Here is a 7855-nt window from a genome sequence, read left to right on the forward strand (position 1 = left end):
TCAAATTCCATTTACTATTAAATTAAAAACTCAAACATTTTATTAAATTAAAAATATGTGTTACCATTTAAAAAAACAAAGTTGACACCCTTACCATGCATAAGGGATGAACTTAAAAAGTATTACATAGTTAATAATTCAAGAATAATGTGTAACTAAAAATAATAATAAAAAAAAATGTTTAAATTATTATTATTATGTAAGTAATTGAGTGGGTTATGATAAAAAAATCACCCTGTATATATATATATATACAGAGTGATATAAATTATTTTGAAATATTTTTTTTTGGGTACATTTAGTTATATATTATTCTCTATTACTTCAATATGTAGTATTTTTTAGATTCATCCCTAATGCCCTTAAAGGATCTCAACTTTGATTTTTCAAATTGGAAAATATATTTTCAATTTAATAAAATAATTGAGATTTTTTTAAAATAATAAATGGCGTTGTAATTTTTAATATAACTTTATCCGTTACTTAGTTATTTCATTTTAAAGTTTCAAATTTTTGAGTTAAAATATATATATAATATACGAGGATTAAATTAACCGGCAGCTAATTGCTTTTTTAAGATGTCCCTATTCAAAGATATGCAGCGTTTATTGCCCATAAGACTATATCAAGAGACAGGTTTTAAATATAACAGTTTAGGTGATATTATGTTATGAGTTATCATTTATATATACACAANTATAATAGTTTAGGTGATATATTATGATGTGAGTTATCATTTATATATATAAACAACCAGGATTGTAACCGACATACAAATCCATCGAAATTATTGAAGCGATTTTCTTATCAGGCAATAGTACACTCTAATTTAATACAATCGATGTTCTCTGAAATTAAGAATTTACTAATAAGAAAACATAATGTAATATAACCTTACTTGTACTTGTATACAGGTTTCAATCGTGATGCAATCTATCTTGTGGAAATGTATGTTATATTACTCAAGTAAATACGCAGGATGTGTTATTCTATTTAAGTGTCAGTTAATTACCGAAAAATATTCTCAAAATTTTTCTATTTAATAATAAAAATTTCAAACTTTAAGTTAAGCTAATAGTTATGATAAACAATTCAACTTTTTTTTATTATAAATTTTCAATAAAATACTTTAAAAGACCAAAAAATAGGTTAAAAATCATATTATAGATTTAGATAATAAACACCAAGTATAAAAAAAATTTTAAATCATAGAGAGCACAATCGCGAGATATTCTGGTTCAAAGATACTTCATGACCAAATTTAAAAAAAAAATGAGGTGGTAAATGAGCTAAAAATCGCTCTTTTATAGGCCCGTTTTATGAGGGGGAGATTTAATGTTTTATATTTTAATTGCCAAATCCTTCTCATTGGCTAGTCAAGGAAACTTGAATAGACCTGTGCGCAATCTATTATTCTACTAATTTGAGTTAATGTTTCATATTTGTATTGGTGTTTATATCTATCATCTTCCATAATAATGTGGTTTATTAGAAAAATTATCAATATAAAAATATAAATAAAATAAAATTATAAGTGATAAATATCTATTACATCAGCTAATTTAATTTTTATAAAATAAATCAATTGCCTCTTTTGTTTTTTTAAAACGAATTTCAATTTTATCCCGTACGCTTAATGACATTGCGTTATTATAACTATATATTTTAATGTAATTATTAGATTGATCATTTTCCATGAAAATTTTTAAAAATATTGTAATAGAAGGATGCGCCTTATAAAATTGTTCATTAAAATGTGAATCGAACGATTCACAATTATTTGTTACCGGTATATCAATGACCAAATTTTTGGAGGACATTTGCTTTCCTCAGAAATATAATTGTAGAATAGTTAATCAGCATACGCATGAACAGCTAATGTTTTGTAATAGACATTAGCTGTTCATGCTGTTGGCTCTTTTATGATAGGAATAAACAGAAACAAATTAATTTTAGATGATGCAGTTTTTGTTCAAGTACTCATTTATGTATTATTGCAAAAAAAATATTAATTGTTCCTGCTACATTAGCAGGCACTGAACGTTCATTTAGCACATTCTCAAATATTCACACAAAAAAAGGAACCGTTTAACAACATCAAATGCTTCAAAAATAACTTTTCTTCCCCATTATTGGAGACAAAATATAGAATAGAATAAAAAAGTTACTTATGTTAATTATGAAGGCGAACCCCGTGAACTTAATGAAATAGATAAAAATACACTTAATATATCAATTGTGTCAGATGAAAATTCAATGTCAATTGATGGTTTAATTTCGTCCGACGATGAAGAGTGGTGTCCTAGTGACAGTGACAATGATTTCTTTAATGAGTATTTAAAACAAAAAGAAATAAGTTATCTTGTTGTTATTTACATTTATAAGTAAACATTTATGTTAATAAAGTTATCCTTTGCTTTTATTACTTTTGAAAAACCTGGAAAATGTGAACAAAAAATAACGTATTAAATTTGGTAACTTTTTTAAGCATTTTATAGGTATCATAGACTATGATGCCTATAAAATGATTCATAGCATACAGTTAATTTGCAATATAAACAATGAAAAGTATAACAGAATCAAAAATTATAATTAGTTATAAAATATTTAAAATTCCTAATGTTTCAACATAAAATTTCATATTTAGTTTAATGTAAATATATACAAGCAGTTTAAATAATTACTTATAGTCAATTCTTTGCATCAACAACTGAACCTTTAGTACATAATTTCATTATATTGATAAATTTATAGGTACCTAAATCCTAATCAAATCAAATATTTTTAGAATAATTCTACTAATTATTACACAAATGTCTTACTTTTCTCCAATAATATTTTTATGTATTAAATATAGGCCATGGACCATTTACAGCTATAAGTTTAGTTAAATATTGAAACAAAATTAATAAATATGAACAAAATTTAATAAAATTATAATATTCCCGATAAATTCCCGGTATAAGGAATGTTCCGGAAATTTTCCCAAGGGATTTTCCCATCATAAAATTCCTGGNTTCGGATATTTTCCCAAGGGATTTTCCCATCATAAAATTCCTGGGAATTTGCATATCACTAGTTGTGTGTAGTATTTATAACAATGTATGTAATTCATCATTAATGAGTATTCAATTGTACATAATACCTGCAACTACATATGTTTTATATTTATTTTAATTAAAATATTTAGTTAAAAAGCACTAAATATCATATTTCACGGATTTTCACAAAATATTCAGTTTTTTAATATAACTCGTTAAATTTAATATTCATAGAAAAATGTTTCTTATTATTTTTTTTAGGACATACATTTAGAATAAAAAAATATTAATAAGACTTTTTATAATATCTAATGTTTTGCCTATAATTGAATCGATAAAATTTAAAAGAAGACTTTTACACATTTTCCAAAATAAATGCTTAATATGACTAAATTTTAAAATAGGACTAAAATATTTTAAATTGTTAAAATGTAATAAAAATAAATTTTAACATTTTATGGCGTTACAAACAACTTCTCATCTACGCATCAAAGCTATAAACTGAATAAAATATATAAAAAATTATAAACACTCAAATTAATTTATTTTTTAAAAATTAAAATTTTTAAGAACTTAATAGCAGTATAAAAATATATAATAATAGTAATAAACTTATTGATTTATAAAAACCGTTTTTTCATAGCTTCGCGGCTAAACCTTGGGTATTGTTGACGTTAGTTATGAATGTTCTAAAAATTGAAAATTATACAGTTTATATTTAAATAGTAATGATGCTCTAGGATTGGAAATTATAATTTTTCACAGTATATTCATTGATATAATATAAGGTAAAATGTTATCTTTAATAAGTATTGGTCTTCATTTCTAGTGAACTTGTTATTATAATTTGAATTAAATTTACACCTCATTCGACAACATCATTTACTGTTTTAGTGAAGATAAAAGTTGTTTTGCTTTATTATATTCAGGAATGTTTTACAATTCAATTGGATTATTTCTTAAAAAAACAAAAGAAATTTGATAAAGTTCAAACACTTTCAAAGTCTTCGAATTTCAAACTCAACTTTTTGGTAGAATTACTAACTATATCATCATTAAAACTGCTCATCACTTGTCCTTTTAAAATTACGTTTGCCATTCGACTTTTTGTTGTATAATCAATGCGATCATCAAACAAAGAAAATACAAAACATTTTTCATTTAAATACCATAGATGATTTAGAATTTTTTTAAAGGCATTTTCTCCAACTTTACCATACTTAAAATTTTTTATTTTTTAATTTATTATCATTAACAGGCTCGTTTGTAAGTTCTGGAGCTGAAATCCATGCTTGTATATAACATTTTACTATAAAACAGAATATTTCTTCTAGTAATTTTTTTCTTTAAGTGTCATTTCAAATTGATTGGAAAACAATAACATTTTCATGCAATAAATGGCTTTAACCATTCATCGGGCTAGGTAAAAAGTCCTTGGTTTACGAAATTTTGTTCCATTTGGCAGTGTTCCTTCTAAAAAAATGTAATAAACCAAAAAGAAAAGAGAATGTAAAAAAACGCGGGAATTTATATTTGTACTTACCTTGTATCCCACGTAGTGTAATGCTTATTTTAGACAATCCAATGTTGATTATGAGTTCACACTGTATTTCACACGTTGTACACTTTGAGTTCGACAATAAATATGACCGTTTGAGAATAAAGCGTTTAATTATAAATAATGCGAAACCGTTACACAAAATCTATGACTGTATTATTATATGCAATGGATTCTACAAACTCTATATTTTTATAATTATAATCAAATAATGTATCTTTAGTTGACTTTGTAGAATGAGTATATTGTTTGAGAGATTATATTTTATTGAGAGATCGACACTAATATTTCTTAAATTTTCCTCTGGCCTGGCCAAAACAAGATTCAGAAATATTTATATTTATGTAAAAGATTTGTCAAGGCGGAATTGTGGTGGCCCAATGTGTCCCGGTGCTAAAATAAAACACCTTGAAAGGATGTGGCACAATAATCACCAAGACAAAAATTAAACACTAAAACATATATTTGTAAGTTTCTCTGTGCTGTCTGCCGGCGCGATGTTCGTTAAAACAAAGACATTAAACCACAGAAGATTAGCTACCCAACACACATAGGCTTACAAATATATTCTAACCTAACACACCTAACTTTAAAAATCTTTAATTGCAACCTTTACTCTGTATGCCGGCGCGATGTTCGTTAGAACAAAGACATTAAACCACAAAAGATTAGCTACCCAATAAGTATAGAATTGCAATACACTTAGTCATGTAATAAATATTTATCATTAACTGAGAAAATTAGAGTTGATTCGGTTTTATTATATATAAAAAAAAATGTTTTTGTTTTAAAATATTAATTAACATTTATTTCCATGGTAAAATAAAACATTATTATTTAATGAACAAATTAAAATAAAATAAAAGATTCACCAAAACAAAATTCACTTTTGTCCCTCACTTCACTAAGTCCCAGCGAGTAAGAATCTTGAGTAGAGTGTCGCAGATTTTGTGTATTTTAAAATCGCCGAAAGAACTGATTTTAATAGGAAAAAATGGGTTTTTATAGTAGACGAGGGTCGTGTAGCGATACCTAGTGTGATCTTATAAACTGTAGATCTTAATTAATAGTTAAATGAGATTGCCTAGACTTAATTGAAAACCCACACATGGGCGTAACTTTGAATCTGTACGATAATCAGATTTAATTGCCTAATTTATTGATTATTTTAAGTTTTAAATAAGGGAACCCTGTTTTGGTGATCTTGTGAATTCATAATATATGACATACATGTACAAAAGATAACATAATATAATATTTTAATATTATAAGTAATAATAAATTACAAAAATTAGTACTATTTCTAGAAATTCTTTGTAGTCATCCCTCGGGAAACTGCAATCAAGTTTTTCAATACAGTAAAATACAATTTCATTAACTACATCTTTTAAATTTGAATGACAATCACCAAATGTCGAATATATTCTATATTTGCTTAAATCCAAAATTTTCCAATGACATTTAAATCTTTTAAACAAAGGAATATCAGGGCCAGACATCACAGTAAGTTTTGAATTTACAAAAACCGCTTGTAATATTATTTCAAATATATGATGGCGCCATGCAAAAAAAAGAATATATCGGTTAAATAGTTGTTCCAAAAGAGCACAAGACCCATTTAATCGACCAGTATTTGACGTTGTAGTATCAAACACAAAAGACTGAATTTTGTCAACTAAACATCATTCATGTAATGTAGTATAGGCAGTAGAAGAAATTTCTTTTCCAGTACCATACAGAAGGTCAGGAACTCCTAATAATTTTTCAACATTAGGAGCTGTAGTTATAATAGGTAGACGATCAACTGTTTCGGTATTTTTTATATTAGAAAGTAATTTCGAATCCCAGTGAAGAACAACAAAATTTAAATTTAGGTTAAACAATTTAGACATTAAAATCTTTGACAGCTGTTCTCGATAATTTTCTCGATTCCTTTTAATAGCTGATCTATTAATTGCAAAACGGGAAAAATCTACCTGAAGACTTTCTGCGGCTACCGTTAACAAATGTAATAAACAAAAAACGGTAGCACAGTGGGGTGGCGGCACAGTGGGGTCGTGGCATAGTTGGGTCCAGTATAGATGATATCTGACAGTGATTAAAATCACTATCATGATCTATCTATCTATCACATCAAAACGCTTCGATGCAAATCTTTAGATATTGTTTAATTTTAAAAAATTGAAGGATTATTCCAAAAGCTACATGATCTGCTATTTCTTAATTTATATCATGATTAAGATAAAGTATATCCAATGAAAAATATATAATTTTTTGTAAAAAAGTTACTATTTTAAATCCCCCCAGTGAGCAGAATAAGTGTTAGATTTTCAAAAAAAATTATATCAAATGAAAGGGAAATATCTAAGGTTTCAATACAAAAAAATATTATTTTTATTTGTTCATTTTTGAAAAAGTTATGGAAGTTTTAAGTACAAAAAACATCCCGATAAAATGTAATTTTTATCGCAAACATTACATTTTTTTTAATTTTCGACAGCCATTTGCGTATAGAAGATAGGTCGTCGGGACAAATTTTTGTTTTTCATTTGATAGTATATAACATAACCTTTAATTTCATTTATGTTTAAAGGACGCAGTATTTCTGGAACATTTTCAAAAGTTCAGTTGAAAACGATCTATGTTTTTTACAATATTTCAAGTTTTGAACGCCCCCTATATAAGAGGAAATTGTCCAATTTTAATAAAAAGTATGTCAAATGAAAGATGTACTTATAATGTATTTAAGAAATAAAAATTGTGCTGATATATACATTTTTCAAAAAGTTATAGCATTTTTAAGTTGAAAATTTAAAATCGAAAATCGAAAATTTTAACACAAAAATAGTGTTTTTTTAACTACGGCAGCCGTTTAAATGTAGAAGAAAAAGTGTCGGGACAAATTTTTTTTTTTCATTTTATAGTACATAAAATATGCTTTAATTTGATATATGTTTGAAGGACGCAGGATTTCCGGAACATTTTCAAAAATTAAGTTGAAAAAGTTAATTTTTGTAAAAAAGTTATTATTTTAAATTCCCCCCAATGAGCAGGTTAAGTGATAGATTTTCAAAAAAATGATATCAAATGAAAGGTAGATACCTAAGGTTTTAGTATAAAAAAAAATTTATGTTGATTTGTTAATTTTTCAAAAATTTGTGGAAGTTTTAAGAAAAAAAAGTGAAAAAATTTCGAAAATTAGCGATTTTTAAATTTGTAATTTTTTTGGATATTTCCCCCATTTGCGGGGAACGAG

Source organism: Daktulosphaira vitifoliae, unplaced genomic scaffold, assembly GCF_025091365.1.
Source record: "Daktulosphaira vitifoliae isolate Bord-2020 unplaced genomic scaffold, ASM2509136v1 Scaffold_2, whole genome shotgun sequence".
NCBI classification, from domain to species: Eukaryota; Metazoa; Arthropoda; class Insecta; order Hemiptera; family Phylloxeridae; genus Daktulosphaira; species Daktulosphaira vitifoliae.